Source organism: Mirounga angustirostris, unplaced genomic scaffold (assembly GCF_029215605.1).
Source record: "Mirounga angustirostris isolate CCGP_5_RB_7025 unplaced genomic scaffold, mMirAng1.0.hap1 SCAF_11, whole genome shotgun sequence".
Taxonomy (NCBI): Eukaryota; Metazoa; Chordata; class Mammalia; order Carnivora; family Phocidae; genus Mirounga; species Mirounga angustirostris.
This window is the reverse complement of record NW_026991719.1, coordinates 123102860-123117432: the sequence shown is the minus strand read 5'-3', so window position 1 is coordinate 123117432 and position 14573 is coordinate 123102860. Positions and strand designations below refer to the sequence as shown.

General features: G+C 46.8%; 1 protein-coding gene across 7 annotated transcripts in view; it reads right to left on the bottom strand.

Annotated features, from left to right (window-relative positions):
• The window catches only part of MTMR1 (myotubularin related protein 1), a 62105-nt gene extending 48861 nt beyond the window's left edge, over positions 1–13244 (bottom strand). For 6 of the 7 annotated variants that reach the window (XM_054509488.2, XM_054509506.2, XM_045883688.3 and 3 more), the window contains exons 1-2: positions 13094–13244; positions 7144–7249 (exon numbers count right to left, since the gene is read on the bottom strand). The gene's annotated coding sequence lies outside the window, so the exon portion shown is untranslated. The remainder of the gene's footprint in view (positions 1–7143; positions 7250–13093) is intronic. The other variant, XM_045883690.3, reaches the window with a different exon arrangement.
• Between the last annotated feature and the right edge of the window lie 1329 nt (positions 13245–14573).

Here is a 14573-nt window from a genome sequence, read left to right as displayed (position 1 = left end):
GAGTATACAGTAAATAAGGACCGTGTGCATTTCATGCATAGGCTGCCCTATTTAATAGATTAAACCTCTGCTGTAACACCCATTATGCAGATGAGGACACTGAAGCTCAAGAAGGTTCAATAACTTGTTGGGCAGCTCGTTAATTACAGGACTGGGACTCAAGGCAAAGTGCTCCGAATCCAAAGTTTATGATCTTTTTGATAAGCCACATTAGACAATTTTAAGTCAAATAAGTGTCTGTTTTATAGGTGACCTGTTTAGAACTTATGCATCTAAGAGGCTTCTTTTCAAGAAAACACTGTGATACTGAAGTAAAAATACCACTGTTTTCTATTTCAGGCGTGAAACCTACAAATAAAGTAATTCTGCTGTAGCTATCAGATCACTACAAAATGAGTTAAAAAGAAGAGGTTTGTACCCTGCTCTGAAGAGTGAACTGTTGGCTCAGGAGATCATTGCTCTTGCTGTTGGTGTCTTAATAACCAGAATTCTACCCAGCTTGGTGGTCAATGGCTGGCTAGAGTCAGAGGCCCAGGGCAGGTGAAGACAAATCTTCACTTGCCATCAAAATATAACCCCGGTCTTTGGGAAACTAGCCACACCTGAATCTCGCCTGACCCCCTTTGTCAAACTTTAGCCTGCAACAGTCACTTTCCACTCTCCGAAGCCCTCCAGGAAAGGTGATGAAGGAGCTGTTCATGTTCAATTCCACCCTTGAGGAAACAAGCTGGCCCCAATTGCCACTTAGGAAAAGGATATTTGTAACTCAACTAGTAAACTGAGATCTGGTAACTGCTGATATCCTTTCACTAACTAAATTCTACCATCTTTACTAGCATAACTTTGTTTCATTTAAATAATACTTCTGATATATCATGAGTTTTAAATGTATTAATCAAGATTTATTTTACACGCAATATAGAATCATTCAGCAGTCTGTAAAAATCTTGACTTTTCAAAAATTAAATTTTAATTTTGGGATAATTGTAGATTCACATGCAGTTGTAAGAAATAACAGATTCCACGTATCGTGTCATTCAATTTCCCCAATGGCAGCATATTACAGAACTATAGAGCAATGTCAGCACCGGGGAAACGGACACTGATACAATCAAGATGCAGAACAATCTCATCACCAGGAGGACCCCTACTTTCACCCTTCTATAGCCACATCAGCTTCCCTCACCGTCCCTCCCCTTCTTAGCCCCTGGCAACCAGTAATCTGTTCGTGACTATAATTTTGTTATTTGAAGACTGTTACATAAATGGAATCATATAGTATATGACCTTTGCTGAGTGGCGTTTTGGCTCAGTGTTAATTCCCTTAAGACCCGTCCAATTCTTTTCTCTGTTCTTTCTGTTCTGCTATTGAACCCATTCATTGAGGGTTTTTTTTTTTTTTAATTTCGGTTACTATATTTTTCAGTTTTAAAATTTCCATTTGGTTCTTCTTTATCTATTTCTCTGCTGAAACTTTCCTATTTCTTTTCTCTCACTTCCTCTGTTTTCATTGTTTCAAGCATATTTGTAATTGTTTATTGAAGCAATTTGATGATGGCTTCTTTAAAATCATTTTCACAGAACTCTAACATCTGTCATCTCAGTTCTGTCACCTATTGATTCTCTTTTTTCATACAGTTTGAGATCTTTCTGGTTCATGGTATGATGAGTGCTTTTCAGTGGCAATCTGAACATTCTGAGTACTAGTTATGAGAGTAGGGATCTTACTTAGACCTTCTGTCTTCGCAGGCTTTCTCGGGCACTGCTGCAGCAGAAGCAGGGCTTCCGCCTTGTTGCAGTCAGGTAGGGGTAGAAGTCCAGGTTCCCCACTCGGCCTCCATGGACACCACGGGAAGGGGGATTCCTGGTTACTGCTGGGTGGGGGAAAGAGTTCCAGCTGCCCACTAGGCTGCTACGGATATCTCCCCGGCTGGCAGTGGCACGGAGACCTTGTTACTGCCCCCGACACGGCCTCCGCCGACGCCATAGCGGAGGGCGCAGCCTCCTTACCAACGGGCGGCCGGGAAAGTCTGAGTCTCCACTAGGCTTCTTCCGACACCATCACCACCGCACGGGTTTGGTGGGCCTCATTAGATCCTGGCAAGGGAGGGGGCACATCTAGGCTCCCAACTTGGCCTTGCTGGCAGGGTGGGTGTGGGGCCACAACTTTTTCTGTGGTGTTTGGCTAGAGTACAGTGGGGAGTGCCTACAAGTTTTCTTTTTGCTAGGCTGTCCCTTTCCTGGTCCTTCGGCTTGAGAGAGTAGACTTTTATTGTCCATGCCTGTTGGCAGTTCTGGGTTGCTGGCTTCTTCAGCAACAAGTCTGGGACATACGTGGCAGCAACTAAACCCAGGGACTCACCACCGTGTCATTCCTTGGGTCCTGAGATCCCTGACCAGTCTGCCTTCTACTTTTCAGGGCACTCTTATGTTTATTTTATAGCTGATGTCCAGGGTTTGGGGTTGTACTTAGCATGAAGAATAGGAAAATGTACATTGGCTCCATCTTTCCAGAAGCAGAAGCCGAAATCTTGACAATTTTTTTTTAAGTTTTTAAATTCCAGTTAGTTAACATACAGTGTAATATTCGTTTCAGGGGTAGAATGTAGTGATTCATCCCTTCTATACAACACCCGGTGCCCATCACAAGTGCGCTCCTTCATCCCCATCACCCATTTCACCCATCCCTCCACCCACCTCCCTCAGCAACCCTCAGTGTGTTCTCTAGAGTGAGGAGTCTGTTTTATGGTTTGCCTCTCTCTTTTTTCCCCCTATGTTCATCTGTTTTCTTAAACTCCACATATGAGTGAAATCGTATGGTATCTGTCTTTCTTTGATTTATGAAATCTGGACATTTTTAAGAAATAATTTTTCCTGACAAGTAACCCTGGGAGATAGGATAGCACTCTTCTAGTGCAGTGGTTACAAACTGGAGGCCTATTGCTCAAACAGGCAGTAGGAGGGTGTTTTTTAAATTGTTTTTAAGGGGACATGCTGCTCTCCATTGCCCCCTCCCATGTCTGCCTAGCTTGTAGACATCTGCATTTGCAAACTCTGATTTAATAAATAGATCATGAGGCCAAGTTATCAACAGTGGATTATGGCCATGGATTCTGAAAGATCATGTTTGAGCTTCCTTTTACACAGACTGGCACTCAATTTAAGAAATATTAACTAAAACCTAGCTCAAGCATAATGAAGCCTCTCCCATACATTGCATCTTACTTCCTGCCAAAGCCCTTCTGGAAATGTTTGTTTAGGATCCAGAATTTACTCACCATACTAACTTGTTAAAGGATTACACTTAGTACAGGACCTCTCCATTTTCTCTTTTTTCTTTTGAATGTTTAAAGAAGAGATCTAGCTACTGTGTGTACATGGACAAGGGGATGAGAAACAGAGGTGGTGATAGTGATGATGAGGTCACTTCTACTAATGACTCCTAAAAAGTCTCGTTACAACTTGTAACCATATTATTTCATCTAATCTACGGAACATTACATTCAGATCCTGTTCTTAAAATCTTTGATAAACTCGAGAGAGAGAGACTTTTACTCTTTGTTAGCCCAGTAAAAGTGAAAAGCAATTGAGTCGGTAGTGGGGCGCGGGGAGGGGGTCAAACAAAACATTTTATTACATTTCTAGTAGTCTTAATGATCGGGCTAATCTTTAGGATGACTTGTTATTAAAGCATACATTTATTAATTTAGTTGATCCACAATTCAACATAATAGCTATTTACCTTTTTAGCTGGGACAAAGTTTCCCAAATCTCTGTCATTTCATATACCATCTCTACAAGTTTGGTTTGCTCTCTCTCTACACCGCCTATACTAATATTAGTATTTATATTGACTTTAAATCAACTCCTTTTTCATACTTTGCCTAGCTCTATACAATAACATCCATTAAAACACAAGTTCAATGTGCTACTTTTTCTAACACATATTTAAAACAATTATATAACTGTGAACATACGTCCACAGACATACCATCTAAATTTATCTCATGTGATAAAAGTGATCATCTTACCATAGTTTGGGTGATCTGACCCTGAGCCTTTTGTCAATTTATGATATGAATAAATAAAACAACTGTTCTCAAAAACCTAACCTGAGTTGCTAATTATTCTGATTTGTAAGAATGTACCAGAAACATATGGTCCCATCACCAATTTCAAAAGCTATAAACCTAGGAAGGCTAGCGTTTCAGATTTTATTATACATAAGAAATATATGAGGCCCTTGGTTCCACACCTACAGAGATTCTGACTCACTGCGGGGAATGGGGACCACTGAAGCTACATTTTTGCAGACACCCTGGGGAGTGCTGATGTGGGAAAACCCTACAGTGGACAGGGCAGGGGGACAAAATTTTAAATGCACTCTAGCTTTTCAGTGGGATAGCTGTCCTGCTGAAAAACCCCAAGTCTAACTATGTGATATTAAGCAAGTCATCTGACATCTCCGAGCCTTGGTTCTCTCATCTGTTAAATGATCATAATAACAGCTACCTCCTTTGGTTGTTTTAAGGCTGAAATGGATTATATGTCAAAAAGTATTACAAAGCCAACAAAAAAAGTATTAGAAAACCATAGAGCCCTATACGTGCTCGCGGGTTGATGAGGAGGATGTAACACCACCCTCAGCAGCCTACAAGGGAAAAAACAATCCGCATTTCAAATCAAGATGCAAGTGCTCGGCTCCATAAACACCTGCTCCCATTTAATTACTGACATCAAGCTTAACCTATAATAAATTAACCCCCATATTGTGTGTGGGTTTCAAATAAGATATCTGCACAGTAGGTAATTTGAAATATTATTGACTGATGCCTGCAAATTAGATCCTCAAGGAATTGTGTCTGGACCTTCAGGAAAAACCATATGCAATGGTCCCCGTGCCAGGGGTATTCCAGAGTCCCATCTTGGGGGCTCAGATTTTAAGAACTACTTTATAAGTAGCATATAAAAGTATCCTTGTGGTTTAGAAACATTTTACACTTTTATTATTTAAAAAAACTCTCTTCTTAAAGAAAAAACTCCCGAATTATAAATTTAACTCTGACTACAGGGCAAATATAACAAAGACGATTAGAAAACATGTTCTCTTACAATCATTCATCAAAAGCTTTAGCTATGATCTGATGTAGGTACCTAAAATTCAATTTACAAAATATAGAAGAGCCTTTTTTTTTTTTCAGAATGCCATCTGTTAAACCATTCCAGCATGAGCTAATTCTGCTATACAAAATTTGTAAATAGACTAAAATCAAAAAAACGTCATTGCTTCGTGTTAAAGCACAGATTCAGTCTGATCTATTAATGTAGAGGTTAGAAAGCTATGCACATAGTCAACGTTCAGTCTTTTCTAGAACCCACACAACACTAACAAATATTCAAGCAAAATGAAAACATTACAGTTAACTCCTAATTGTCTGGAAAGAAAATCATTCCAAGGCCTGAGAGCTATTCTCTGCTCACATGGGTTCTTGAGCCTCTCTACTCAGCGGGGCAGTTTCTCAGCTAAGACGGGGCAACAGGGCACCTAGGACTGGTGGGGTCGGCAGCTGCTCAGCCACCAGCCGCTCGGGCACCAGTGATGCAGCAGATGCTCCTCCCACCTGCAGCTGGCATATCTGCCCAGCTGGGTTTGGAACCCCAGGAACCCCAGCTGCTCCTACGTGGACAAACATGAAAACCAGACAGCAGGGAAACCTATTGAGAGTGACATACTGCCACTCTTCTGGCTGAGCAGATTATCCAATTTCTAATAATCCAAAGCCCTGCTTTCCTCTGGTAGGCCTAATTAACAGCATCGGATGGCTTGGATGAAGTACAGCATGATAGCCAAATTTCAATTATTTGGCCTCTTGAGTCAGTTTCTGCACTTGGTGTGTTATGAGATAGAGAGGAGAGGAACGGAGGCCAGAGCCCTTAAGCAAGGAGCATCTATTAAAAATTAATTAGGATCTTTATTGTAGTTCTTGAACCGTTTGTAAGACTTGGTGCCTGGCAAGGACCATGATTTTGAGAGACTGTTGACTGAGGGTAGTCTGGGATACTAAATGTAGTTCGCCCATACTTGTGAAAATCAATTATCTTTTACAAGCAGGCACAGATAACTATAATAAACTGAAACCTCAATTCAAGCAAATGCTACTACTGCAATGTAAGCACGGTTTAATAGTTTGTTGACATTAAAACAAGGTTAGTCTTAGCCTTAACAAAGATGGAGCGCATAAGTTTGTGATTTTTTTAACTGAGTCAACAAGTATTTACTGAGCACCTGTAATATTCCAGGACTGTGCTGGGAAGCAGTGGTGAGTAAAAGAGCCCCAGTCTCTGCTGACAAGGAGCTTATCATTCTCAACTTCAGAATAAACAGAGAATACAAATTAAGGACCAAAAAATGAGGCTGCCCATACAATATTCTGGAGTTCTGCAACTTTTTGCATTGTAGTATCACATGTTAATGCTGAATACCCACAGGTAGTACCTAAATACAGACACAAATTGTGAAGCTGGGAAATACTATCAGACATTTTTTGAAGTTCAAGATATGATCAAAGAAAATACACGCATTTATTATAATAAAATGTAAAAATACAATATGTAGTATAATAAATAATAAAATGGAACTGGATTTTTTTAAAAAAGGATCATAATCTAAAGACAGATTTTCCTCTCAATTACAAAACCGTGAGTACATATACTAGATTCTGGTAAAAATTCTCCTCTAAAGTTCAGATCTAACAGAAAATCTTTCACCCTTGTTCCCAAGCAAATGTTTGTTGAGCATCAAGGGGCCAAAGTCTCACTCAAATTAAAGATGCAAAGCTTCTTGGTGTGCCCGGGCGGCTCAGTTGGCTAAGTGGCCGACTCTTGGCTTCTGCTCAGGTCGTGATCTTGGGGTCGTGGGATCGAACCCCACGATGGACTCCATGCTCAGCACGGAGTCTGCTTCACATTCTTTCCCCCTTCCTCTCCCTCTCCCTCTGCTCTTCCCTCCCCCTCTGCTCCTGTCCCCCACCCCCACCCCACGTGCGCTCTCCCTCTCTCTCTAAAATAACTAAACAAAATCTTTAAAGAAATGCAAAGCTTCTTGGTACATTAAAAATGAATTAAGGACTCAATGCTGCTTACCTTGTAGTCTCTGGATACATTTTCTGATGTCACTGAACCTGAAATCTGACTAGAAATTGTAGCAGCTATAAGCTGTTTACACCATTCAACATGTGATCCTGTAGGACTAAAAGAAATAGTGTGATTAAAATATTTTAAGACGTCAGCTCTCAGTGAAAAAAATGAGCACTGACTAGGGATATATGTACATTTCTTTTTTTTTTTTTTTAAGAAAACAAACTTACATTAGACTATTTGGTTACCTTTACATTTAATATAAGAACTGAAATACTGACTGACAACCAGGAAGTAAGATTAGGTTCCAGGCTGATTTTAAATGAATCAACCAATTTTTTTTTTTAAAGAGTCTAGGTATTAGACAGTTAAACATGTTATTCTGTTTCATTTAATGGAATTTTACTAACTATATGGAGTGAATATTCTTAATGTAATGTACATGGAATATTAATTCTGAGGTGAAATATTTATCTTATAGCATGTTTTTCAAATAGACTTTTAATGGAACAGTTGATTGTGTGAGTTTAAAAAGACCAGACTAGACAAATGATGTCCCGCATGCAGTAATAACGCTACCTTACATTTCCCTAAGTGCACTGACAACTTACAGAGGCTCCTCCGGTCTGTTATGATTATCAGAGCCTCACAACCACAGTGCGATAAGGCGGCAGATCAGGGACTAGCCGACATGTTTCTGAGATGAGAAAACAGGCACCAGAGGTGACACGCCCAATCAGAATGTGACGGGCCTGCCTCCAGCCCTACTGAGGCTGTCCGTCCAGGACACGACACAACCAAGAGTGACCACCTCACGGAACGGGAAGGCAAAACAGTCACAGAACTGCCTTAGACGAGAACACAGTCCCGCAAGGAAAATGGCATCTTCCACTTGCATGGTGCTCTCAAATGTCACCACATTTCCACACACAGCCTCACCTGAGCCTCACAGTGACCCATCTTACAGATGAGAAAAGTGAGGCTCCAGCATCCACCAAGGTCACATGACCGGTGAGTGGTCGGGCTGTGCCCACCTGACCTAAAGGAACACAGAAGCAGACTAGGCAGTGAGGGAATTAAAGATCGCCCTCAAGGGGCCAGGCTCCTCACCAAAGTACTGAAGGAATCAGGCAAAGGGCAAAAGATGCTCATTAAAGTTTACCCTGCAGGTAGCTTTCACTGTAAAGAATGTTCCAGACCTATAAAAATCTCATCACTAATTAAATCCACACTCATACATTGGAAAGACTGAAAAAAGTGGAATCTCTAGGCAGTATGTAAAATAACCTAAACAGTAAAATGAAGATATTTGATGTTCTCTACTAGATGTGATCTAAATTTCTGCCTCTGATCAAGATAGCCCAGTGGTGAGCCACAGGGCTGAAAACGTAAGTAAAAAACATGCCCTGAATGAGCAGACATTCCTATCATATGTCATATGGGCATTCCTATCATATGTCATAAATCTATTTACTACAATTTCTAACTGAGAGGAAAAGAGGGAAAGGGGAGGGATTTTAGTTTCTTTTTTAAAGGCTAAGTCCCCTTTATTGCTGGCTATATCATACTTTTCTTGTCACACTGCCTTCTTCCCTGCCAGCACCCACCCCCGATTGCAAATCTAACAGTAGGAACCTGCCTGGTCACCCACTGTTGTTACCATCTGCCCAGCATCCCTTCCTCCTTCTTCTGATGAGGGCACTTCTCTACTGGGGGGAACTGTCCTTCCCCACTTCACAGGATTCTGGCGGGGGAACAGAGCGGGACGGATACCTCGCTCCTCCTGAGCCCACCTGCAGGGGAGTGACCTGGACCAGGCCAGTCCCAGGCTTTCCTCTTGGATCCCAAGCTGCGTAGACCCACCCCCAGCACTGCCGCAGGCCACTCCCCACCCCCCACCACCTTGAGGAACCCACAGAGATAAAGAATGGGACAAGAAAAAACAAGAGATGAGGAGCCCCGACAATGCTGTGTGCAACTCTGGCTCCAAACGTGCTCGTGGCCATCTTTCCTCGTCTGCAGCAGTCATGTGTGCCAAGACATTTCCTTTTTGGCTTAAGCTAGAATGAGTTGTGTTTTTTGTCACTTGCACCCAGAAGTGTCCTGGCCAACACAGTCACAAACAGCATGGTATAGTGGGCTGGTAGACAGGAGGCTTGGATGCAAGTCCTGTTTCTGTTACCAGCTAGCTCTGTGACCTTGAGCAAGCCACATCCTCTTGCAGGACCGCAGCTTTGTCGTCATGAAGTACGGTACTCAGGAGAGAAGGGAGGGCTCCTCAGTCCGTGGGGCACGGCTGAACCTCGCCTGGAGAGCCAGATTCTACTCTAGGGGTCACTCTTCAAAGAAGAGTAGGAATCAGAGCCTGTCACGATGACAGATCACAGAAGGCAGGCCAGGTTCCCCCTGTGCAATCTCCCGCCACCCTCCTGGTATTAAGAACCACCTGCAGTCTGGAGGAGGCCAGCTTTGTTTCTCCAACCTAGATTCTCCTGATCTGAATGCCCCACGATCCAAGGAGACATCTGTACTAGTTGGTCCTGAGACCTTGCCAACTCGACCTGTCGAAACCGGCACTGGGGGCTCAGCCTGCAACCCACTCCCCCACCCCTGTGTTTCCTAGGTCAGGGAAGAGCACAGCCAGTTACCCAGGTACACCATGCGCAAAAGCTGGGGTGGACCTTGGAGCCCGCCCCCCGCTTCATTTCACTCTCACATCTGAATGCTCACCAAGCCACATCACTCTTATTGGCTAGTATCCTGAGAATGCACCTTGCTCAGTTCCTAATGCAACTCCCTTTTCCAGACACCCATCATTCTTCTGTGTTCTCCTCCTGCCTCCTGAATTCAGGCCCCATCTCGAGGCCAGTGACTCCCAAATTTAGGTCTCCAGCCCAGACAACACCCCTGAACTCCAGGCCCATATAAACCAACTGCCTCTTTGACCTCTGCTCTGGGATATACAACTAGCATCTCAGAACTGATATGTCTGAAGCTGAGAGCCTGCTAATTTCCTAACCATGTTCCATTCAGAGGCTTCTTCATCTCGGCAACACCATTTTCCCACAAGCCAAAAATCCTGGCATCTTGATTCTTCTCTCCTACCCAACAACCAATCGTCCTCAAAAAGTACTGGCCTTACCCTGCAGGTTTTCTTCAAATTATATCTACAGTCTGACCCCTTCTCCCTTCCTCTGCCCAACTGCTCTGTCTAGGCCACCGTCCTCTCTCATTTGGATGACTGCAATAGTCTCCCACCTGCTAGTCTCTCTGCTTCAACCCTGCCACTTGCAGTCTGTTGTCCACAGAGCAGCTACAGGGAGCTTACTGAAATCTACACCAGAGTATGCCACTCGTCTGCTCCAAAAGCCCCAGTGGCTCCCCATGACTCTCCACCATCTGCCCCCGTGACCTCTCTGACCTCAACCCTTACTCCTCTCTCCCTAGCTCCCTCCCCACTAGTGACACTGGTCTCCTTGCTGATCCTTGCACACTTTGCACACTCCCACCCGGGGTGCACAGGCCCCTGCCTGGAATGCTGTCACCCTCAATATCTGTATGACTGGATCCCTCCCTTCTTTAGGGGCAGTACTCGAATGTCACCTTTCTCAGCCAGGCTTTCCCTGACCATCCTATGTAAAATTCCAATTCATCCCCCAAACTGCAGGCCCCCAACACCTCATAGCCCCCTCCCAACTTACTTTTTCCCTAGCACCCGTCACCATCTAGCAGAGAATACAGTTTACTTGTTTTTTGTCTACCTCTGTCACCAAGCATACTCTCCCCCCGGGCAGTGATTTGTGTGTGTCCGTTCCCTGCCAAATCCTCGGGTCCCCCACAGTGCCTGACACAGAGCAGGCACTCATATATAAATAAGCAAGTGATCAGCATTTCCATAACCTACTCAGTAAGACTCCCCGCCTCCAGTCCATTCACCACACCACCGCAGAACAAATGTTCTCAAACATCAATCCCATCCTGTAGCTCACCTGATGGAAATCCTTTTGTGGTCCCTATAGCTAGGGTGACCATATAATTTCCCATCCAAACCAAGACACTACTGTGAGTTGACCGAGGATGCACCGGGTCCACCAGTAAACCAGCACCATCCTGGGCAAAAGAGACCACCTGGCCCAACCTACTTGTAGCTACAGGTAGTTGTTAAAAGTGCAGAATTCCAGGCTCTACCCCAGTGGGGGACAGACTAGACTTAGGGTGGGACCCAAGAATCTGCACTTGGATCCAGCACTGGAGGTGATTCCTACGCAGGTTACACAGAACCATGCCCCGAGAAGCATGGCACAGAAGATAAAGGCACAATTCCCTAGGAAGGCACCCAAGCCCCTTCGAGATCTGGCCCCTGCCTCCCACACATCTTCTGTCTTACCAGTTCCCCACGTCCAGCATTGCCTGCACGGCCTGCGCCACTGCACATTCCACTCCCGTGGCCAAAAAGTCCTCCCCACCCTGTCCCCTGGCTAACTTCTCATTCCTCCCCATTCAATTCAAAAGTCAGCTTCCTCAGAAGGCCTCCTTCCCTTAACTGCCCGTAATCCCCCCCCACCCCCCACTAAAAACAAATCAAGCACCCCACGTCCATGTGCTCACAGCGCAGTGGATCACAAGTAAGTCTGCAGAGGTTTCTTGAAAAATACTACCTCCTGGCCCTCACCCCGAACCTCCTGAATCAGAAGCCTTAGGAGTGGGGCCTGGTCACCTGGAGTACTTAAAAAGCTTCTCAGATGATTCCCATGCACGCCCCATCCAGAGTACTTCTGTGTGTACCTCTACCCTAGCACTCAGCACATTCGATTTAAATTGCTGGTTTGTTCGTATTCTTCACTAGATGGTAAGCCAGAGAGCAAAAGCCATCTTGTATTATTCTCTAACTCTCCTAGCCCCCGCACATTGTAGAATTATCTACAAATGGGTGGAATCCTGACCATTCCAAGTACTATCTTAGCTGTGATTAGTTCTCAGTGAAGCCGACCACTTGGGTGATTAATTCGCAAAAATACATTGTAATGACACTGAGATAGAAACAAAAGGAGTGTTTCTTGTTGTTCCTATGCTTCGGGAAACTCCCAAAAGTTCAGCTCTCTGTTATGACTAACACAGGCAAGAATGAGCATCTGAAACTGACCAAACTGCCTTACAACACTCTCTTGCCTAACTGCACTCTCGTGTCAGCGAAATAGCCAAGACGTGGGAAAACTGGATAGTCCAGGCTACGGGATAACCAACCCATCGCTTATCCTCGGAGCCTTAGGGTGGCCCTTCCAGTTGGACATGGTCGGTTTCTACTTCTGATTTATACTGGCTCTGCAACTGCCTAAGAAGCAGCAGTAGGCTTATGTGTTCACGAAAACAATGAACCGGGTTCCTTCAAAGTGTGAAAGACTGAAATAAACGATTGTGTGTTCTTGCATCAGGAGCAGTTTGGAAGTTTTCCATCCCAGCTTTCCAAATCAGGGTAACTTTGCCTCCGTCTGCACCGGCTGCAACACCCACGGGGTTGCGTCCTCCAGTCCCCACTTCCAACCCCAACATCAAAGACCCCCAAGCAGCAGCGGCGGCGGGATTTTGGTCTTCCAACCCCGGGAGGGAAGGCCACGGTAAAAGAGGGGAGTCCGGCTGAAATTTCCTCCCAAAGGCTCCGTGGCCGCGGCAAGGCCAGCGAGGCGCCTTCCAAGGTGCGGCGGGAAGACGCGCTGAGAAGATTTGACAGCTGCGAAGCCCCTCAGGGGCGCAGGGAGCCCCAGCCCGCGAGGCGGAAGTGAGCCAGGTGCGCGGCCCGGGAGGTGGGGGCAGGGTCCGGGGTCTCGGGGAGCGCGTGCGGGGGGCGGGGGTACCCGGCAGGGCACGGAGGGGGGGCACGCCCGGCCTTGGCCGGCGCGACGCGCGACGCCTTCGGCGGTCGGGGCGCGGGGACCGCGGCGGCCCGGGTCCCGCTTACCTGTCCAGAGTCTCCACGCTGGGCTGCCGGGAGCCGGCGGCGGGGCCCCCAGCGCCCCAAGGGGGCCTCCTGCCGCCCGCCGGGCCCGGGCCCGGGCCCCCGCCGCCCTCGCTGCCAGCCGCCGCCGCCGCCGCCGCCGCCGCCGCCGCCGCCGCCGCCGCCGCCGGCCTGTCCATGGCGCGCCCGGCCCGCCACCGCGGGTAAGCCGCAGCGAGAGGGGAGCGGCGCCCGGAAGGGCCCGCCCCGCGCCGTGCCGCGCCGCCTCGCGCCGCCCGCCGGCTCAGGCGGCCGCCGCCATTAGCTGTCACCTGGCGGCCCCGCGCTACCCACAAGGCCGCGCGCGGGGCCGGGGGCGGGGAGCGGCGCGCGGGCTTGGCCGCGCCCCCGTCCGCGGAGCCCCACCTGGGCCCAAGCCGCCGGCGCCGGGAGCCCGCGACGGCCCGTGTCCCCGGCTGCGCGCGGGAACGCGCCCGAGTGGCCAGGGAGGTGCCGGGCTGCAAAAAAGTTGGGGGACATTCGGGAATTGAAAACGATTCGCTTCCCCTCGGTTTTCCTTCCCAGGGAAGTTTTGAGGTGAGGGCAGCCCAGGCCCCTGGGCGTCCATGGTCTTGTGGTCTCAAAGCACGAGCAACTGCAGACATTTTAGCAACTTCTCCCCACGCCATTCTTTCCTCCCTCCCACAAACCCACCTCCCCGCCATCTGTGGGGCCACCGAGTGTTCTGATGCCGCCCTCGGAACTTCCGCCCCTGGTTTATATTAAGAGTAACATATAACTTCTGTTGCTATGGAAATCCAGCCAATATCTGATGATAAAGGCTCATCCCCTCTCAACTCACCCCTGATTTTGTTAGGGGTGGGGATGGCAATCATGACTAAGCCCTTTGTTGTGATTTGCCTGGGTACAGACAGCAGAGCTATGACCCTGATTAAAAAAAAAAAGCAGACCTGTAGACGGGGAGATGCCCATTCCCATCTCAGACCCATCCTGCTTTACCAGCTTAATAACTTAGAACTGAACCTTGAGGATGAGGATGTGATGCCCGGAAGCCCCACAGCCATCGTACACCCAAGAGGGGGTGGGCCTGGGGTGAAAGGGTGACAAGGTGAGGAGGCTGGGAGGAAGAATAGGAAGATCTCCAGACACCCTGGGAGACTCATCTCCTACAGGCTCTGGTTTTAAATGTTTAATCCACTGTTACAGACTGAATGTCTCTGTCCACACACACAAACCCCATGCATTATGTTGAAGCCCTAACCCTCAACTGATGGTATTTGGAGATGAGGCCTTTGGGGGTGATTAGGTCATAAAGATGGGGCCCTGGCATGATGAGATTATTGCTCTCATAAGAAGAGATACCAGAGAGCTTGGTCTCACTCTCTCCGTGAGCAAGCACTGTGGAAAGGCCCGAGGACACAGTAAGAGACAGCTGTGGATGAGCCAGGAAGAGGGCTCTCACCAGGAACTGAACCTCAGTCTT